The sequence below is a fragment of the Ranitomeya imitator genome, chromosome 3 (assembly GCF_032444005.1).
Source record: "Ranitomeya imitator isolate aRanImi1 chromosome 3, aRanImi1.pri, whole genome shotgun sequence".
Taxonomy (NCBI): Eukaryota; Metazoa; Chordata; class Amphibia; order Anura; family Dendrobatidae; genus Ranitomeya; species Ranitomeya imitator.
In genome coordinates this window covers 291,991,835-292,014,157 of record NC_091284.1, presented here as the reverse complement: position 1 = coordinate 292,014,157, position 22,323 = coordinate 291,991,835, and the positions used below count along the sequence as shown (strand labels likewise).

At 48.1% G+C, this 22,323-nt stretch overlaps 1 protein-coding gene and 1 long non-coding RNA gene across 14 annotated transcripts in view; both read left to right on the top strand.

The window, feature by feature from the left end:
• The first annotated feature begins 6,904 nt into the window (after positions 1 to 6,904).
• Positions 6,905 to 10,238, top strand: LOC138669792 (uncharacterized). The gene is made up of 2 exons (XR_011319229.1): positions 6,905 to 7,004; positions 9,941 to 10,238. It is a non-coding gene; the product is annotated as an uncharacterized lncRNA (long non-coding RNA).
• Positions 10,239 to 18,865: 8,627 nt separating this feature from the next.
• The window catches only part of ZC3H11A (zinc finger CCCH-type containing 11A), a 142,826-nt gene continuing 139,368 nt past the window's right edge, over positions 18,866 to 22,323 (top strand). For 5 of the 13 annotated variants that reach the window (XM_069756537.1, XM_069756534.1, XM_069756531.1 and 2 more), the window contains exon 1: positions 19,102 to 19,222. The gene's annotated coding sequence lies outside the window, so the exon portion shown is untranslated. Of the gene's footprint in view, positions 19,002 to 19,090; positions 19,223 to 22,323 lie in introns of those variants that run through there. The other 8 variants (XM_069756539.1, XM_069756535.1, XM_069756532.1 and 5 more) reach the window with 6 other exon arrangements.

Here is a 22,323-nt window from a genome sequence, read left to right as displayed (position 1 = left end):
GACAGATAAATTAGCCTGGGACAAGAATACGTTGTATGTGATAGTATAAGCCCAGGACAGATAAATTAGCCTGGGACAAGATACGTTGTATGTTCTTTTTCTTTTTCTGTCTGGTTGCATTTGTGTTGTTTGCTATAGGTGTAGGAATCAGGATTTTCTTACATCAACACAGTTTAAACATCCTAGCTCCTTAGGAAGAAGGTAACGAGGTATTCTCATACCCAAACGCCACCTAGGGCAAGAAAAGGACATCCTAGCTCCTTAGGAAGAAGGTAACGAGGTATTCTCATACCCAAACGCCACCTAGGGCAAGAAAGCTCAGGATAAGAAAATGGGGAATAAGCAAACAAAGTCGGAACCAGAAGAATTAGATATCTATACTATCATAAAGGAGAGAAGTGGTGAAGATGCCACTAAGGGGCTGAAAAAGATTTTTAGTAAGTTTGGAGTTACTAGGGCAGAAGCTTTTAGTAGAAAACTATGGGAAGGAATTCAGGAAAGGAAAAAAGGCATAATCAGAGACAAGAAATGGATAGATCAGATCCAAGCATTGATTGATGTCTCTAGGGTAGCAGAAAATGAGGGATGGACATATAATCAACAGAGTAAAAAGTGGTGTATTAGACCCACAGGCTGTGGAGAAAAACAAAATGTAGAATCTAAAAATACCCCACCCCCATACCTTAACCCACATGCCCCATCTTTTCTCCAAACACCACCTCAAAGTTTAGCCGGACCAGGAGGATGGGTATGTCCGCACTGTGGACAACAAAATCCAGACTGGAGAAATGATTGCCTAGCCTGTGGTACACCTAGACATGGCGCTGTACTTGCCCCTGTTAGGGTAGTACCAAGACCCTTTAGGGAACCTGGTGCTGACGGAGTAATGGGAACTAGATATCACCAAACTCGACAATATTTCCCTTGGTCCCCCGCTGAAGGCATGTCTCTCTTGCATAACGCACCAGATCCCACCCAGTGTCCAGTTAGATTTGCACAATATATACAGCAAATTATGCAGACTCACGCTGGAGTTTGGGCAGATGGAGAAGAATTATGTAGAATGAAAATGACTCCTGGACTCTTCCAGGAGCTATTAGCGAATCTACAGGTACATAGGCCCCAAGCAGGAGATGGTGCCTTACAAACGATAGAATCAGGTACACAATTTGTAGATCACTTAATGGTTTTCATGAGGGAGAGACAGAGGCAGAGAGGAACAACGGGAGTGGTGGCTCAGAAATCTGGACAATCAGTAGACGAATATTATCTAAGTGTAGAAAATAATTTCAGAGATGAAGGCATGGATCTAACCGCTCCAGGAATGATGAGGTTAGTTACAAAAACCTTTATAGATGGATTGTCTCCAAAAGTGAAGGAAAAGCTTAAGGCCGCAACCCCTGATTGGAGAACCTTGGAAGACCCACACCTGGCTAGACAGAAAGCTGTAGGGATAGAAATGGACTTAAGAGAAAATTCTAAGCCAGTAAGAATTGCACAGGCTAATACTGGCTCTGCTAATCAAAAGTTTACTTGTCATTACTGTAAGAAGCCAGGACATTTCCAAAGGGAATGTAGGAAGAGAAAAGCAGATATAGATTCAGGAACCTTTGTACCCAAAAATAGGATAAATAACCCAGTGCCTGATCAAACAGACAGCTCAGAATGACTGAAAGTTATGCAGGTCTCTCTTCCTTCTAGAAGACCAATAATACAAGTTGAAGTTGAGGGTAAAAATGTACCTTTTCTGATAGATACGGGAGCAACATCCTCCATTTTAAATCAGGACTTTTTACCATATCCTGACAATATATCCTCAAAGGTTACATATGCAGAAGGGTATGATGGTAAAATTCAGGCGTTGCCCTTTACAAAACATTTAAATGTGAGCTTTGGCCCTAAAACTTTTGTATCCAAATTTTTATTTGCTAAAGGTGCACCTACCTGCTTGTTGGGTACTGATGTCTTAAGTAAAATGCATGCAAACATCCATTTTAGAGAAGATGGCACAGTTATGCTGACCATCCCTGAAGATGCAGAAACTCTGGAACCATATGTTAGAATACAGGCAATGGAGGATTTTCCCGAAATTTACACTCAACAAGCAAAAATTGACTTGTCTCGGGTTCCTGACAGCCTATGGGCAAAAGGAGACACTGATGTAGGATTTTTATCAGTAGCTCCTATACTGTTAGAAACTGCCCCGGGAACCATATTACCTCAGCTTAGGCAATACCCCATCAGCGCCCAGCAAGAACAGGCGATTTCTCAACAAATTCAGGATTATGTGTTACAAGGTGTTTTGGTAGAAATCAGGTCACCCGCCAATACACCCTTATATCCTGTTAAAAAGAAAGTGTCCTCCAAAGAAACTATGGTGAAATATCGCATGGTGCACGACTTACGGGAAATCAATAAGGTTTTGGCACCGGTCACCCCTGTGGTACCGAATCCTCATACCTTACTGTCTCAAATTCCCAGCACTGCTGCATATTTTACGGTAATTGACTTATCAAACGCATTTTTTTCTGTGCCACTATATAAGAACTGTTGGCATTTGTTTGCCTTTACATTCAAGGGTAAACAATTAGCATGGACAAGATTGCCACAAGGTATGGTACACTCACCAACTTTGTACTCTGAAGCAATGCAGACCGTGCTAAAAAATTTCATCCCAGAACCAGGAGTAGTCATTCTACAGTAGAATGTACATTCTACTGTAGAAGGACGTAGATCTGGGGATTTATTATGATGGAATATAGGCTGAACTGGATGGACAAATGTCTTTTTTCGGCCTTACTAACTATGTTACTATGTTACTATGTATGTTACTTATTTGTTGCCCTGATGAGCAGACGGCAGTTACCTCAACTGTTAATTTCTTAATTTTCCTAGCGCAAGAAGACTGTAAAGTAAATAGACAGAAACTCCAGGCTTGTCAACAAAGAGTCGTGTTTTTAGGTCACTGCATATCACAGGGCATCAGACACCTCACACCTCAACGTACGGAAGCCATACGTAACATGCTTGAACCCAGGAATCACAAACAGCTGCGTGCTTTCCTAGGTATTGTTTCACAATATTGTTTCACACTGTAGACAGTGGATCATACATGCAAGTCAACTCATGCAGCCTTTATATGACTGTATTGCCAACACACCATATTCACTCAGTGAAGAGGCTAAACAGTCATTTTCCTCTTTGAAAACAGCACTGGTATCAGCTCCGGCTTTGGGACTCCCAGACTACACTAAACCTTTTCAATTGATGGCAGCTGAGATATCCTCACATGCTACAGGGGTGCTCACACAAAAACATGGAAACAAACAGAGACCTGTGGCATACATATCAGCTCATCTGGACCCTGTAGCTAGAGCCGCACCTTCTTGTGTAAGAGTAGTAGCCGCAATTTCACTGTTATTAGATAAAGCTTCTGAGATTGTTCTTGATCACCCACTTCTAGTTCAGACCACTCATGATGTACATGGCATTCTTAACCAGGTCCAACCTAAACATATTTCAATGGCCAGACACCTCCGTCTCCAATGTTCCCTACTACTGCCGCCCAACATTTCCTTTGCCAGGATTCAGACTCTTAATCTCGCGTCTTTGCTCCCTTTAGAGTCTGAGGGGGGTACCATACCTGAGGAAACTGCAACTGCACTCTCCAACTCCTTTGACCCATCAAAGTCAATGCATGATTGTGTACAATTAATGGAACAAGAGACTCAGGGCTTATGTAATGTAAGTGACAAGCCACTCTGTAATGCTACATTTGAACTTTTCATAGATGGCAGTAGATATGCAGATATGAATGGACAATTTCATACAGGTTATGCGGTAGTAACTCAGCATGAAGTGCTGAAAGCAGAACCTCTCCCTGCTAATCAGTCTGCACAAGAAGCAGAACTTACGGCATTAGTTGAAGCTCTAAAAATAGCCAAAGATCAGACAGCAAACATATACACTGATTCTAGATATGCACATGGCATTATTTTCGATTTTGGCGTAATATGGAGAGCCAGAGGTTATATGACTGCTTCAGGCCAACCTGTTAAACATGCCTCCCTCATTAGACAGATTCTGGAGGCAGCACAAGAAACTAAAGAAATAGCGGTGATAAAGGTAGCTGCACATGTGAGACTCGACACCGAGGAAGCCAGGGGTAACGATAAAGCCGATAAGGCAGCAAAACAGGCAGCACGTAAACCCTTACATCATGCCCACACACTAGATAGCTCTGAAGATGATGAGGAAAGATTGAAGGAAGCTCAGAAACAGGTAGACGACGAAGAACGAGGGCAGTGGCAGAAAAAAGGGGCAGAAGATCAGCAAGGATTATGGAAAAAAGGAACTTTGTTGTGTTTACCCAGAGCCTGGTACCCCGCAGTGGCAAGTGACCTCCACCTACCCACGCATGTGTCGGCAAATGGTATGACGCTCAAGGTAAAAGAAAGGTGGTTGGCTCCAGGTTTTGGTAATTTTGCTCGGAACATGTGTGCTGCATGCGCTATATGCCTGGCACACAATCCAGGTCAGGCCATTAAAACCCCAACCAAGCATCATGTAAGACCACTGTATCCCTTTCAAAGACTCCAGATCGACTACATCCAACTTCCTAGGTACAATGGATACGAATATGTGCTTGTGTGTGTGGACATGTTCTCAGGGTGGCCAGAGGCTTATCCAGTTCGTAGAGCCTCAGCAAAAACTACTGCCATTAAAATAGCACATGAACTGATACCCCGTTACGGCATGCCTGAGGTGATCGAGTCAGATAGAGGTACCCATTTTACTGGGGAAATATTCCAGAATGTTATGAAAATGTTGGGAGTAGAAAACCAGTTTCACACTCCATATCATCCACAGAGTTCAGGTAAAGTGGAAAGATTAAATGGGACAATAAAATTAAAAATCCAGAAGGCCATGGCAGAAACAGGAAAGCCTTGGACCGAGTGTCTACCACTTGCCCTGTATTCCATCCGAAACACCCCAAGGGGGAAGGCTAAGCTGTCACCACATGAGATTCTTTTTGATAGAGCAGCAAATTTGGGTTGTTATTTTCCACAACAACTGATGTTGAATACTGAGACTTTAACTGCTTATGTACAAGAATTACAAAAACGTTTAACTAAAGTGCATTCGCAAGTTTTTGCTTCCCTTCCAGATCCAGAAAATCTCGAAGGAGGCCACAAGTTGGAACCTGGTGATCAAGTCTACGTGAAAAGACACACCAGAAAGACTCTGGAACCGAGATTTGACGGACCTTTCCAAGTCCTGTTAACAACTCCAACAGCAGTCAAGCTTGAAGGAAAGGCATCATGGATACATGCAAGCCATTGCAAAAAAGCAGTATAAGACTCATGATATTGATGTTAATAATGTTAACCTCAACGGAGGCATGGGAAAGACTGAATTCTCTAGCCCCTTTGAACAATAGATTCGTACAACATCATAGAAAATTAGTGCATGACTTGTTAAATAATACGCAACCCCTGGCAGATTGTTGGATCTGTACCCATTCACCAGTATCAGCCACAAGTATACCTTTTCTAGCAGTTCCCGTGTCAGCTGAAGAAATATTCGCTTGGCCTAATTGTTCAGACAACCTGGCCAACAACCAACCTGGCAATACTAGACTATGGAATACTACAATCGCCATACCAATTGTGGGATGGGTAGAATTTCCTTGGTGGCAGGGCAATCTTACAGTGTTAAATCATCAGACCCACCTGCTGTCATTATATAGACCCGAATAGTACTATGAGTATGAGATTTAAATTAAAAGACGTACAACGACTCAGGGATCAGTATGACAAAGACAATGACCAAAATAAGGATAGCTGGTGGTCAGATACCTTTTCTTTTCTTAACCCGGCTAATTGGTTCAGAGGGATCGGTGGGTGGGTTACCGGGATTATGCAAAGCCTAATACATACAGTTATGGTTATTGTAATTATATATGTATTGTTCAAGGTTGTACTCAAGGGTATCTCGGTATGCACAAATAAATTTTGTGTAATGGATGCGAGAATATAAAGTTTTTTTTGTAATATCACAAAAAGAATGACTAAAATGATCGACAAGGTTTTGAATGGAATATGTCAAAGGGGGGATTGTGAAGAGCAGAACAAAAAAGATTACAAATATTGACCTGTCCATTCAAGGACATTTTAGCTATAGTATGAAATCCTGTTTTTCCTGTCTGTGGAATTGCCTTTGTACTGTTTGTTGTGAAACTGCCGCCCACGAAACTGTTTTTTCTTTTCTTTCTTTCCTGTTTTGTCTCTTTGTTTAAACATGCAAAACTTGTATAACCACTAAACCTGCTGAAACAACTATATAAAGAAGGGATAGCACCATTGAAGGCAGGCGTGCTTCAGAGACTTCCCAGTGATACACTATACAAGACGTGTCTTGTGTATTATTTCTGGTGATTCACCACTTCCAAAGGCTGCTCCGACTGAGTGTGATCCCGACACCCCCCCCCCCCACAAAGCCCACCACGGGGGTCCCCCACAGCAGCAGCGATGCCCCCCCCCACAAAGCCCACCACGGGGGTCCCCCACAGCAGCAGCGGTGCCCCCCCACAGCAGCAGCGGTGCCCCCCCCAACAAAGCCCACCACAGGGGTCCCCCACAGCAGCAGCGGTGCCCCCCCCACAAAGCCCACCACAGGGGTCCCCCACAGCAGCAGCGGTGCCCCCCACACAGACAAGCAGGTCGCCCATCACAGAGCCTCCCCCCAATTGCGAGCACCAAATAGCATTTTTTCACCCTGAAACCACTAACCTCCATGTGCCATGGCGTCCACAAGCTAGAATCATGCTGCCTTGCTTTGCCGCCTTCATGATGGGTAAATGCTAGAGTGTATGGGCTCCTTCCAGGTGTGACGTCATTTCCGGGGGCGTGTCCTATCGGGAGGGGGCGTGTTTTCAGTCACATCATGAAGGCGGCAAAGCAAAGCAGCATGATTATATCTTGTGGACGGCATGGCACATGGAGGTTAGTGGTTTCAGGGTGAAAAAATGCTACTTGCTGCTCGCTATTGGGGGAGGCTCTGTGGTGGGCGACCTGCTTGTCTGTGTGGGGGGCACCGCTGCTGCTGTGGGGGACCCCTGTGGTGGGCTTTGTGGGGGGGGCACCGCTGCTGCTGTGGGGGACCCCCGTGGTGGGCTTTGTGTGGGGGGGCACCGCTGCTGCTGTGGGGGACCCCTGTGGTGGGCTTTGTGGGGGGAGCACCGCTGCTGCTGTGGGGGACCCCTGTGGTGGGCTTTGTGGGGGGGCACCGCTGCTGCTGTGGGGGACCCCTGTGGTGGGCTTTGTGGGGGGGCACTGCTGCTGCTGTGGGGGACCCCTGTGGTAGGGGGGGCACCGCTGCTGCTGTGGGGGACCCCTGTGGTAGGCTTTGTGGGGGGGGGCACCGCTGCTGCTGTGGGGGACCCCCGTTGTGGGCTTTGTGGGGGCGGGCACCGCTGCTGCTGTGGGGGACCACCGTGGGGGACCCCCGTTGTGGGCTTTGTGGGGGGGCACCGCTGCTGCTGTGGGGGACCCCCGTGGTGGGCTTTGTGGGGGGGGCACCGCTGCTGCTGTGGGGGACCCCCGTGGTGGGCTTTGTGGGGGGGGTCACCGCTCTTGTTGTGGGGGACCCCTGTGGTGGGCTTTTTTTGGGGGGGCACCGCTGCTGCTGGCTGTTGTGGGGGACCCCCGTGGTGGGCTTTTTGGGGGGGGCACCGCTGCTGCTGGCTGTTGTGGGGGACCCCTGTGTTGGGCTTTTGGGGGGGACCGCTGCGGTTGTGGGGGACCCCCGTGGTGGGCTTTTAGGGGGGGCACCGCTGCTGCTGGCTGTTGTGGGGGACCCCCGTGGTGGGCTTTTTGGGGGGCACCGCTGCTGCTGGCTGTTGTGGGAGACCCCCATGGTGAGCTTTTTGGGGGGGCAGCGCTGCTGCTGGCTGTTGTGGGGAACCCCCGTGGTGGGCTTTTGGGGGGCACCACTGCTGCTGGATGTTGTGGGGGACCCCTGTGGTAGGCTTTTGGGGGGCACCGCTGCTGCTGGCTGTTGTGGGGGACCCATGTGGTGGGCTTTTTGGGTGGGCACCGCTGCTGCTGGCTGTTGTGGGGACCCCCATGGTGGGCTTTCTGGGGGGGGCACCGCTGCTGCTGTGGGGGACCCCCGTGGTGGGCTTTTGGGGGGCAGAGCTGCTGCTGTGGGGAACCCCTGTGGTGGGCTTTTTGGGGGGTGGCACCGCTGCTGTTGTGGGGGATCCCCGTGGTGGGCTCTTGGGGGGCGCTGCTGCTGGCTGTTGTGGGGGACCCCCGTGGTGGGCTTTTTGGGGGGCACCGCTGCTGCTGGCTGTTGTGGGGGACCCCTGTGGTGAGATTTTGGGGGGACCTGCTGCTGGCTGTTGTGGGGGACCCCTGTGGTGAGATTTTGGGGGGGACCTGCTGCTGGCTATTGTGGGGTACCCCTGTGGTGGGATGTTGTGGGGGGGACCCCTGTGGTGAGATTTGGGGGGGGGGCACCTACTGCTGCTGGCTGTTGTGGGGGACCCCCTGTGGTGGACTGTTGAGGGGGGCACCTACTGCTGCTGCTGGCTATTGTGGTGGGATTTTGGGGGGCACCTGCTGCTGCTGACTATTGTGGGGGACCCCTGTAGTTGGATTTTGGGGGGCACCTGCTGGCTGTTGGGGGGGACCCCTGTGGTGGGGTTTGGAGGTGACCTGCTTACGGGGTGGACCCCTTTTAGTGGGGGAGACCTGTGGTGGGGTTTGAGGGTGACATGCTTGTGGTTCGGTTTGGGGGGGTGTGACCTGTCTATTGGGGGGGACCCCTGTTGTGGGATTTGAGGGCTATCTGCTTGTGGGATGTGGGGGGAGACCTGCTGCAGGCTATTGGGGGACCCATGTGGTGGGATGTGGTGGTGACCTGCTCGTGGTGGGACGTGGGGAGGCGACCTGCCTGTGGTGGGACGTGGGGAGGCGACCTGCCTGTGGTGGGACGTGGGGAGGCGACCTGCCTGTGGTGGGACGTGGGGAGGCGACCTGCCTGTGGTGGGACGTGGGGAGGCGACCTGCCTGTGGTGGGACGTGGGGAGGCGACCTGCCTGTGGTGGGACGTGGGGAGGCGACCTGCCTGTGGTGGGACGTGGGGAGGCGACCTGCCGCTTACGGAGGGATCCCCTTTATTGGGGGGCGACCTGCTTATGGGTTGGGTTTGGGGGGCTGATGAGGGCTTAGGCTGGGTGAAGTGGACGTCCGATAAGAGTTTAGGCTGGGTCGGGGGTGGACATCCGATGGGGGGTTTGTGCTGGGTGGGGTGTCCGCGTCTGATGGGGGTGTGTGCTGGATGGGGGTGTGTGCTGGATGGGGGGGGTCCACGTCCTGTGGGGGTTTGACCATCGGGTGGGGGTTTATTATTGGGTGGGCGTGGTGTACGATGGGAGTAATGCTTGGAGGAGGGGTGGACGTCCGATGGGGGTTTATGCTGGGGGGTTAAGCTGGGGTGGCATCCGATTGGGGGGGGGTGTCTGATGGGATTTATGGTTGGGGGCAGGGGGCGTCATGGGGATTTACGCTTGTGGGAGGGAATGTCTGGTGGGCTTTGGGTTTATCCTGTGGGGTCCGCTGGTTAATGTGAGGTGGGGGTTTCTGACTGGGGGAGCGAGGTTATGCTGTGTGGCCTTCTGGTTGATGTGGGGGAGCTAATGTTGGGGTACACAAAAAAAAATGGGTGTATGCTGCTTATGCTATGCAAAAAAAAAAATTTAGGTATTTCCTGTAGAGGAGGGTACACCACCAACTAGCACGAAGCTAATCCGTTTTAACTTAATGTCAGTAGGAGGAAGACATGGGTCTGGACCGCCCAGCCCAGTTTAGGCCTTAGGTTTTGGGAGGTTTTTTTATTAACGATTTTTCTTTTTAATTTTTTTTTTTCTTCCCAGATATGGCTTTTGAGGGCGACAGTGGAATTGTCACTCTAATCTCCCACCTAGAATTGTCACTACCATATCATCTGTGGTCTACGAGGCAAGGCCCTAACACATCAAGAGTGTTTGGGGTTCCCCGGAGGACCGTTCATGCCACGAATCGCCCTACCCTCTCGCCTCTCTGCGTCCAGGTTATTCCATGCCCATCTTCATCATCGCTCTGCGTAAAAGGATTTGTGATCTTAAGGACTGGTATATCCTACGAGGCAGTAAGGGGGCTACTTTAAAAAAAAAAAAAAAAACACAGGACAAATATGTCCTAGTTTTCCCCTGAGCAATGTGGACGTCTCCTGAGGAAACCTTCCTATTCATGCAGCCTCCACGTTTCCAGAGGCTCCTGTGACCTTGCTCTTAAAATATCCAGGCTTTGGTCTAGGCCTTCTCTGGTGGCCGGTCCACACCGCCAGCGCCCTGAACAATCATGCACGCCAACTTTCTAGTGCGTCCTACTCTGCGCCTATCAGTTTAAGAGTACTTCGCTTCTGCAACAGAGGACTAAAGTCTGCCTCCCAAGAGATCTGTTCAAATTTGGTTGTTTTGGAAATTTTCTGTCCAAAAAAAACAAACGACGGGACAACTCTCTGACCCGCCAGGAAAAGACGAGACCTTCCTTTAGGCCAGCTCCCTCCTGGCATCCATGAACCCACCAGCACTGGTCTGCTAGGCCTGGATCTAGCAGACTCTCTTCGACATGATGGGGCATTCCCACCTTGGATGTTTCTCAGGATCGGCTGCCGTGTCCTTCACAATTCAAGGCCGTTATTATGATCTCTGGCCCGGGACACCGGAGGCAGGCCCGGGGGGGGCTTCAGAGCCGTATACCCTACCGACAGTCCTGCCCGCATGCACCAACAGCATATTACATTTTTACAATACTTTAGAAAGGCATAAAATGAAACAAGCAAAGGCATAAAGTGAAACAAGGAAAGGCATAAAGTTTTTCTATGCAAAAAAAGGCAGTTTTATAAAATTAGAAATATTTCTATATCTAATGTTAAAATGATATTTATCCAGTATTTCTATAAGTAAAAGTCTGAGATTTCTGTGAGAAACTGTAATTGTTTACCTCTTAAACCAGTTCTGAATGTAAATAAAACATTGCTCTGATTAAAGGTACCGTCACACTAGACGATATCGCTAGCGATCCGTGACGTTGCAGCGTCCTCGCTAGCGATATCGTCCAGTGTGACAGGCAGCAGCGATCAGGGCCCTGCTGTGCTGTCGCTGGTCGGGGAAGAAAGTCCAGAACTTTGTTTCGTCGCTGGACTCCCCGCAGACATCGCTGAATCGGCGTGTGTGACACCGATTCAGCGATGTCTTCACTGGTAACCAGGGTAAACATCGGGTTACTAAGCGCAGGGCCGCGCTTAGTAACCCGATGTTTACCCTGGTTACCATCCTAAAAGTAAAAAAAAAACAAACACTACATACTTACCTACAGCCGTCTGTCCTCCAGCGCTGTGCTCTGCACTCCTCCTGCTCTGGCTGTGAGCGTCGGTCAGCCGGAAAGCAGAGCGGTGACGTCACCGCTCTGCTTTCCGGCCGCTGTGCTCACACAGACAGTACAGGAGGAGTGCAGAGCACAGCGCTGGAGGACAGACAGCGTTAGGTAAGTATGTAGTGTTTTTTTTAGTGTAGTTTTTTTTTTTTACGTTTAGGATGGTAACCAGGGTAAACATCGGGTTACTAAGCGCGGCCCTGCGCTTAGTTACCCGATGTTTACCCTGGTTACCGGCATCGTTGGTCGCTGGAGAGCGGTCTGTGTGACAGCTCTCCAGCGACCAAACAGCGACGCTGCAGCGATCCGGATCGTTGTCGGTATCGCTGCAGCGTCGCTAAGTGTGACGGTACCTTAAGTCTCCACATTGTATTTGTCTTTCATTTCATGCGTAGGGCAGGACAAGCCCATGATGTATCTGTGTAAAGCTAGGTTCACATTGCGTTAATGGGTTAACGCTAACGGAATGCGTTGCACGGCGAAAATGTCGAAATTAACGCCGTGCAACGGGTCCGTTAGCGCACCCATTGACAGCAATGTTACTTTTAGCTGAAGCGCATCACTAGCGCATGCCATTTTCGGCACGCGCTAGCGATGTGCCATTCTTTTGTGACGGACCTCGGACGCTGCTTGCAGCGTCCGAGGCCTGTTCCTCGCTACCGCAGATCGGGGATCTGCGCTATCGGGGAGGGTGAACGCCGACCCTCTATAAACATTGCGTTAGCGCAATCCGCTAGCGCTATGCGCTTAACGGATTGCACTAACGCAATTTGAACCTAGCGTAAGACGTAAGGTGCTATAATAACAGCCTTGGGCTGGTTTCACACCAGCATTCGGCAGGGCTGCGGATGGCAGCCTTCTTCCTCCGTTAAGCCCCGCCCAATGCTGCACCTCTTCCTTCAGTTCCGCCTACGTCTGCATGCGTCCTGCATCTGCATGCGTCCTGCATACCCTATCTTTAACATTGGGTACGCAGGCCAAGCAGATGCCGCTGCATGCGTTGTTTTAACGCTGCGCCGACCGCAACAAAATGCAACATGTTGCGTTCGACGCAGTTCAGCGCATCGTCAAAACGACACGTGCCTGTGTACCCAATGTTAAAGATAGGGGATGCATGCAGACGTAGGCGGAGCTGAAAGAAGAGGTGTAGCAGTTGGTGGGGCTTAACGGAGGAAGAAGGTTGCCGAACGCTGGTGTGAAACCAGTCTTAGACAGGTAAACCACTTTTGAAACAATGTTCACTTGTACAAGCATTTAACCCCTCAGTGACGGGGCCAATTTTTTAAAATCTGACCAGTGTCACTTTATGTAGTAATAACTCTGGAATGCTTCAACATATTCCATTGATTTTGAGGTTTTTTTTTTCCTGACATATTAGACTGTATGATAATGGTAAACTTGGGCTAATGATAAACTTGGGTTAATATGCTTTGCTTTATTTTGTAAAAATATCAGAAATTTTAAAAAATAGAAATTTTCAAATTTTGAATGATTTTTCCCTTTAAGGCCGGAGTCACACTAGAGAGGAATACGGACGAGTGCTATGCGAGAAAAAAAAAATTGCATAGCACTCGGACCAATGTTTTTTTTTTTTTTTTTTTTTTCACGGCCGTATTATATGTGCGAGTGAAATTGCACTATGCTGCGATTTGCACCGTATATCAGCCGAGAATCCCCAATGAAAGTCTGTTTATGCAAGAAAAACTCATACCACACGGGCCATCAGTGTGACTTGCGAGAAATACGCAACGGTGTCCTTTGAAAGGCTTGCAATTCAGGTGCAATGTACAGTAAAATCACACTGACAGCTTACAATATTTACAAATAGTTACTTTGTCGACTTCTGTCAAATCATTGCAGGATAGGAGACATGGTTTACATACAGTAAACCATTGCAGAACGGTTAGATTTATGTAGGTCAGTGACTAATACGGTGAGTAGTATGTGTGTGTAAAATTTGGGACCTGTATGTATTTAATAAAAATGTTTTCACTGAAAAAACTGGCGTGGGCTCCCACACAATTTTCTGTGCCACAGAGGGAAAGCCAGTGACTGGTGACAGATATTATAGCCTAGAGAGGGACCATGTTTATTGCCACCCCAGAAAAGGTGCATCTGTAAGATGCGCCAATTCTGGCACTCAGCCTCTGTTCTCACTGCACTGTAGCGGTGGCATATGGGGTAATAAGGGGTAATGTCACCTTTGTATTGTAAGGTGACAGTAGGCCAGCTTACTAATGGAGAGGTGTCTGATAGATGCCTCTCCATTACTAACCTTTGGGCTTGATGTTACTTGACAATAAAATGGTGACATCAACCCCACAAATCTGAGCCCCACTGCTACAAGGCAAGTGGGAAGAGCGAGGCTAAGTACCAGAATTGGCAGATCTATAAGATGCGCCATTTCTGGGATGGCTGAGAGCTGATGGTTTTTAGCCTCTGGGGCTGCCAATATCCATGGCCTCTTCACAGACTATTAATATCAGCCTACAGCTTTTATAGGGGGACCCCATGTCAATATTTTGTGTCCCACTGTAAAATAGCCAGTAAAGGCTAAGCAAACAGCTGTGAGCTGATATTAATAGCCTGGGAACCTTTATGGTTATTGGCTCCTTTCCAGAATATTAACATCAGCTGTCAGCTTTCCCTCTACTGGTTATGAAAATTATGCCGTGCTAGATATAGACACTGACATTCACAGCAGCGCGTCCGCCCCGATGCTCTTTTCTGACTCCTTTCTCAGGCCCCCAAAAAAGTGTTAACTAAGTACCCTTTATTTTCTTGCACTGTAGCCGTTCACTTACTACAGGGTATTCAATCATTGTTTCTGTCCCCCCCACATAAAGTACGACCACTATCTATATGCCTTTATATACAGCATTCTAGAATGCTGTGTATATATAGTAGGCCCACTGCCTGTATACCCTTATATACAGCATTTTATAAAGCACAACCACTATCTGTATGCCCTTAAGACTTGCCTAGCCCCATACAATGGGCTTTGCTAGTCTTAATCCGGGGCCTTCTCCTCTTCTATCACCGCCCTTCTTTCTTTGAGTCAATGACGCGTCCTATGTCATCCACACGGTGTCTTCCATCGTGCTCCTGTGCATCGCACTTCTTTCTGCCCGTTGCAGTACTTTGCTTTGTGCTCGGCAGAGAAGTGTTCCTGCACAGAAGCGTGATGAGGGAGGTTGTGTGGATGATGTAGAACACATCATCCACGGGAAGGACTGTGCCGGATGAAGACCAGCGCCAAACATAACACCGGACCGCCCCGTAGGTGAGTATAAGAAGTTATTTACATTATGCACGTTGGCTTAGGGACATACCGTATATACTCAAGTAGAAATAGACCACCCCCCCCACTACCTAATTTTGCCACAAAAAACTGGGGAAACTTAGTGACTCGAGTATAAGCCTTAGGGTGGAAAATGCAGCAGCTACTGGTAAATGTCAAAAATAAAAATAGATACCAATAAAAGTAAAATTAATTGAGACATCAGTAGGTTAAGAGTTTTTGAATATCCATATTGAATGAGGAGCCCCATAAAATGCTCCATAAAGTTTATGATGGCCCCATAAGATGCTCCATATTAAAATATGCCCCATATAATGCTGCACAAATGTTAATAATTGCCCCATAAGATGCTTCATAGAAACTTTTGCCCCATACAATGCTGCATAAAGGTTGATGGCCCATAAGATGCTCCATAGATTTTACTCCATGAGATGCTCCACACATTATGCCCCATGAGATGCTCCACACATTATGCCCCATTTGCTGTTGCTGCGAATAAAATAAAAAAAAACACATACTCGCCTCTCTTCGCTCAGGCCCCCGGCACTTTCCACTGCTGCGCGCTGCTCTGTCTTCCATCCTCTGCACTGACTGTTCAGGCAGAGGGCGGCGCGCACACTAACTACGTCATCGTGCCCTCTGACCTAAACAGTCACAGCCAGAGGACAGAGCGGCCCGCAGCGGTGGAAAGGGGAGAGATGAATATCGCGCAATGCTCACCTCCCCCGTCATACTCACCTGCTCCTGACGCGGTCCCTGGCAGCTTCTCACTGTCAGATGGTCTCCGGGAGTCGGCAGCGAGTATGTGACAGCCGCCGCTCCCCCTCCCCCGCCGACAATGACTTGAGTATAAGCCGAGAGGGTCACTTTCAGCCCAAAAAAGTGGGCTGAAAATCTCGGCTTATACTCGAGTATATACGGTATGTACGGTACAGCACTGTAGAAGGGTGTGTATAAGGGCATATAGGTTCTGGTGGTACTATATATGGGGAAAACCTGGTGACAGGTTCCCTTTAAGAAACCTATGGAACTAGGTAAAAAATAGCATTTTTTGTATGGTGAAAAACTTGTAATTTAAATATTGATGAAGGTTGAACTGCAGGTGGTCTGTGTCTCTTCATAAGTTTAAGGCCGGGGTCACACTAGCGTAGAATACGGACGAGCGCTATGTGAGAAAACATCGCATGGCACTCGGACCAGTGTTAATCTATGGGGCAGATCACATCTGTGATTATTTTTTCATGCCGAATCGGCATACGAGAACAATCGCAGCATATATACCTGACAGGGGCCCATACATTCTGATATCATCAGTAATATGTACCTGACGGGCCCATACATTCTGATATTATCAGTAATATATACCTGACAGGGGCCCATACATTCTGATATCATCACTAATATACACCTGACAGGAGCCCGTACAGTCTATACAGTAATATATACCTGACAGGGGCCCATACATTCTGATATTATCACTAATATACACCTGACAGGGGCCCGTACATTCTGATATCAGTAATATATACCTGACAGGGGCCCATACATTCTGATATCATCAGTAATATACACCTGACGGGCCCGTACATTCTGATATCAGTAATATATACCTGACAGGGGCCCATACATTCTGATATCTTCAGTAATATATACCTGACAGGAGCCCATACATTCTGATATCAATAATAATATATACTTGACAGGAGCCCATACATTCTGATATCATCACTAATATACACCTGACAGGGGCCCGTACATTCTGATATCATCAATAATATATACCTGACAGGGGCCCATACATTCTGATATCATCACTAATATATACCTGACAGGGGCCCATACATTCTGATATCATCACTAATATATACCTGACAGGAGCCCATACATTCTGATATCAATAATAATATATACATGACAGGAGCCCATACATTCTGATATCATCAATAATATATACCTGACAGGGGCCCATACATTCTGATATCATCACTAATATATACCTGACAGGGGCCCGTACATTCTGATATCATCAGTAATATATACCTGATAGGGGCCCATACATTCTGATATCATCAGTAATATATACCTGACAGGGGCCCGTACATTCTGATATCAATAATAATATACACCTGACAGGGGCCCGTACATTCTGATATCATCACTAATATATACCTGACAGGAGTCCGTACAGTCTGTATCTACCATACTATATACCTGACAGGAGCCCGTACAGTCTGTATCTACAATAATATATACCTGACAGAGGCCCATACATTCTGACATCATTAATATATAACTGACAGGAGCCCATACAGTCTGTATCTACAATAATATATACCTGACAGGAGCCCGTACAGTCTGTATCTACAATAATATATACCTGACAGGAGCCTGTACAGTCTGTATCTACAATAATATATACCTGACAGGAGCCCGTACAGTCTGTATCTACGATAATATACACCTGACAGGAGCCCGTACAGTCTGTATCTACAATAATATATACCTGACAGGAGCCCGTACAGTCTGTATCTACAATAATATATACCTGACAGGAGACCGTACAGTCTGTATCTACCATACTATAGACCTGACAGGAGCCCATAGAGTCTGTATCTACAATAATATACACCTGACAGGAGCCCGTAGTCTATATCTACAATAATATATACCTGACAGGAGCCCGTACAGTCTGTATGTACAATAATATATACCTGACAGGAGCCCGTACAGTCTGTATCTACAATAATATACACCTGACAGGAGCCCGTACAGTCTGTATCTACAATAATATATACCTGACAGGAGCCCGTACAGTCTGTATCTACAATAATATATACCTGACAGGAGACCGTACAGTCTGTATCTACCATACTATAGACCTGACAGGAGCCCATACAGTCTGTATCTACAATAATATACACCTGACAGGAGCCCGTAGTCTATATCTACCATACTATAGACCTGACAGGAGCCCATACAGTCTGTATGTACAATAATATATACCTGACAGGAGCCCGTACAATCTGTATCTACAATAATATATACCTGACAGGAGCCCGTACAGTCTGTATCTACCATACTATAGACCTGACAGGAGCCCGTACAGTCTATATCTACAATAATATATACCTGACAGGAGCCCGTACAGTCTATATCTACAATAATATATACCTGACAGGCGCCCGTACAGTCTGTATCTACAATAATATATACCTGACAGGAGCCCGTACAGTCTGTATCTACCATACTATATACCTGACAGGAGCCCGTACAGTCTATATCTACAATAATATATACCTGACAGGAGCCCGTACAGTCTATATCTACAATAATATATACCTGACAGGCGCCCGTACAGTCTGTATCTACAATAATATATACCTGACAGGAGCCCGTACAGTCTGTATCTACCATACTATAGACCTGACAGGAGCCCGTACAGTCTGTATCTACCATACTATAGACCTGACAGGAGCCCATACAGTCTGTATCTACAATAATATATACCTGACAGGAGCCCATACAGTCTAGTGTCTTCACCAGTGAGCTGACTAGACTGTATGGGCTGCAGTCAGGACCTGGCAGGAGCCCATATATTCTGCTGGTTTTAATAATTTATACCTTGAAGGAGCACATACATTCTAGTGTCATGTATAGGCTGCAGTCAGGGCCAGGCAGCCGCCCATAAAGTCTGCTTAAGTCTGCTATCTTCAAGAATATATACCTGACTGCAGCCCATACACTCTAGCATCTTCAGTAGTGAGCAGGCTACACTGTATGGGCTGCAGTCAGGCACCTGGAAGGAGCCCATACAGTTTAGCATCTTCAGTACTGAGCCAGCTACAATGTATGGGCTGCAGTCAGGACCTGGAAGGAGCCCATACACTCTAGCATCTTCACCAGTGAGCCCGCTAGAGTGTATGGGCTGCAGTCAGGAAACCAGGAAGGAGCCCATACACTCTAGCATCTTCACCAGTGAGCCCGCTAGAGTGTATGGGCTGCAGTCAGGACCTGGAAGGAGCCCATACACTCTAGGCTCAACCCTTCATGATGGGACTGAAAACACGCCCCCTCCCGATAGGACACGCCCCCGGAAATGAATGACGTCACACCTGGAAGGAGCCCATACACTCTAGCATTTACCCTTACACAATTGTCTACATCCTCTTTTGCTTGGAATTTTCGTCTAGAAAAGCGAGTGCAGCGGGAGCGGGCCGGTAAGAAGTGTTGTCTCATACACGGCGTAATACAGGCCGAGGTGGCTCAGTGAGCGCAGCAGTGCGCAGGCCCACATGGCTGGTAGGTCAGTGAGCGCGGCACTGCGCAGGCGCAGATGGTAGTTCGGGGCGCAGTATTCGTCTGGTCTCTGGTGTGCGGCTCCAGGAGGGCAGCATCGATGACGAGAAGAGCCCAGTGCTCGGGAGCAAGGTGCCGAGGGGTAATTTTTTCTGTTTGCTTGCGTAAGGGTCTCACAGCAGGGTGGTAAACAACTGGCCGGGACTGCGGGGGCACCGCATGTGTGGCCCGGGGGCACAGGACCCACCTCATAAGAGACAGGCTGCTCACATTGGAAAAAGGCCAAAATTTCTCCCACGTGAGGGCTAGGCCTCCTCACACATAAGATGGCTACCGTGGTGTGGGAGTCCATGCACACGTCCTGTGAGTAGCCACTGTTAGGCTACGTTCACACTAGCGTTGTGCGCCTCGGCGACGCGACGCACAACGCACCGAAAAACGCGTGCAAACGTTTGCACGCAAAAACGCTGCGTTTTTCGACGCGTGCGTCGTTTTTTGACGAAAATCGGACGCAAGAAAAATGCAACTTGTTGCGTTTTCTTGGTCCGACGCTAGCGTCAAAAAAGACGCATGTGTCGGAAAACGCAACAAGCAAAAACGCATGCGTCCCCCATGTTAAACATAGGGGCGCATGACGCGTGCGTCGCCGCTGCGTCGCCCGACGCTATCGCGACGCACACTAGCCGAACGTTAGTGTGAACGTAGCCTAAGGCCGCTGCGTCGGCGACGCAACGCACGACGCACGCAAAAACGCGGCAAAACGCACGCAAAAACGCTGCGTTTTGCGACGCGTGCGTCGTTTTTTGCCGAAAATCGGACGCAAGAAAAATGCAACTTGTTGCGTTTTCTTGGTCCGACGCTTGCGGCAAAAAAGACGCATGCGTCACACAACGCAACAAACAAAAACACATGCGTCCCCCATGTTAAACATAGGGGCGCATGACGCGTGCGTCGCCCGACGCTAACCCGACGCACACTAGCACAACGCTAGTCTGAACGTAGCCTTGCCTGTGTCCGCGGCTCTTCTTTTCATTAGTTGGCATGGCATCGGTACCGCCTCTTGCCTGCCTGTGTCCGCAGCTCTTTTTGTTAGCATGGCATCGGTACCGCCTCTTGCCTGCCTGTGTCCGCAGCTCTTTTTGTTAGTTAGCATGGCATCGGTACCACCTCTTGCCTGCCTGTGTCCGCAGCTCTTTTTGTTAGTTAGCATGGCATCGGTACCGCCTCTTGCCTGCCTGTGTCCGCAGCTCTTTTTGTTAGTTAGCATGGCATCGGTACCGCCTCTTGCCTGCCTGTGTCCGCAGCTCTTTTTGTTAGTTAGCATGGCATCGGTACCGCCTCTTGCCTGCCTGTGTCCGCAGCTCTTTTTGTTAGTTAGCATGGCATCGGTACCGCCTCTTGCCTGCCTGTGTCCGCAGCTCTTTTTGTTAGTTAGCATGGCATCGGTACCGCCTCTTGCCTGCCTGTGTCCGCAGCTCTTTTTGTTAGTTAGCATGGCATCGGTACCGCCTCTTGCCTGCCTGTGTCCGCAGCTCTTTTTGTTAGTTAGCATGGCATCGGTACCGCCTCTTGCCTGCCTGTGTCCGCAGCTCTTTTTGTTAGTTAGCATGGCATCGGTACCGCCTCTTGCCTGCCTGTGTCCGCAGCTCTTTTTGTTAGTTAGCATGGCTCGGTACCGCCTCTTGCCTGCCTGTGTCCGCAGCTCTTCTCTTCATTAGTTGGCACGGCATCGGTACCGCCTCTTGCCTGCCTGTGTCCGCAGCTCTTTTTGTTAGTTAGCATGGCATCGGTACCGCCTCTTGCCTGCCTGTGTCCGCGGCTCTTCTCTTCATTAGTTGGCACGGCATCGGTACCGCCTCTTGCCTGCCTGTGTCCGCAGCTCTTTTTGTTAGTTAGCATGGCATCGGTACCGCCTCTTGCCTGCCTGTGTCCACGGCTCTTCTCTTCATTAGTTGGCACAGCATTGGTACCGCCTCTTGCCTGCCTGTGTCCGCGGCTCTTCTCTTCATTAGTTGGCACGGCATCGGTACCGCCTCTTGCCTGCCTGTGTCCGCAGCTCTTTTTGTTAGTTAGCATGGCATCGGTACCGCCTCTTGCCTGCCTGTGTCCACGGCTCTTCTCTTCATTAGTTGGCACGGCATTGGTACCGCCTCTTACCTGCCTGTGTCCGCGGCTCTTCTCTTCATTAGTTGGCACGGCATCGGTACCGCCTCTTGTCTGCCTGTGTCCGCTGCTCTTCTTTTCATTAGTTGGCATGGAATCGGTAAAGCCTCTTACCCGTTTGTGTCCGCGGCTCTTCTTTTCATTAGTTGGCATGGCACCGTGCCGCCTCTTACCTGCCTGTGTCTGCAGCGTTTTCGGTTTCCCATAGGTTTACATTGTACTGTAAACTCATGGGAAACTCTGCATCGTGTTCACATAGCCTGACACTTTCTGAAGTGCTGACTTCAGGAGCCAGCTGTGGGTCCATTCTTTTGTTAGGTGACATACGGTACTTCTCCTTATACCAGTACACGAAGTATTTTTAAATGTGATTTTTTTACTTGTATTTTTAGTACAATAGAAAAGACTGAAGAAAACAACATACCAATAGTGAATTGTAATCTTATATCCGTGTATGTTATGAAAAAACAAACTTTACAAAAACACCAGAAAACAAACAACTTTTTTGCATTTCAACTTTGAAATATTCTACTTAGAAGCTTCAGGCTGTGTTCACATCTGTATTGGTGGCCAAATACAGATTGTGCATTGTAGTGAATATTCGGACTTGCATATTGTCAGTGGCCATGTAGATTTGTGGCACCGTACCCTAAGGCTATGTGCACACGTTCAGGATTTCGTGCAGAAAAGCCTGAAATTTTCTGCAAGAAATCTGCATGCGTTTTTGCCCGCGGTTTTGATGCGTTTTTTTCCCAGACATTTCCCAATGCATTTTATAGTGGGAAAACCGCAAAATTAATGAACATGCTGCGTTTTTTACCGCAATGCGTTTTTTTTTTTCACGGAAAAAAAACGCATCATGTGCACAAAACATGCGGAATTCATTCTAAATGATGGGATGCTTATTGTATGCTTTTTTTTTTGCGGTTTTATAGCGTTTTTATCGTGAAAAAAACGTGAAAAATCAGCAACGTGTGCACAAAGCCTAAAGATGGGGTGAGATGCCTTTGAAGTAAAGTCAGTAAAGGTGTCCTTTTGTATTGAATTTGGAGAAACCACTTCTTACTGTGTTTGGCATTT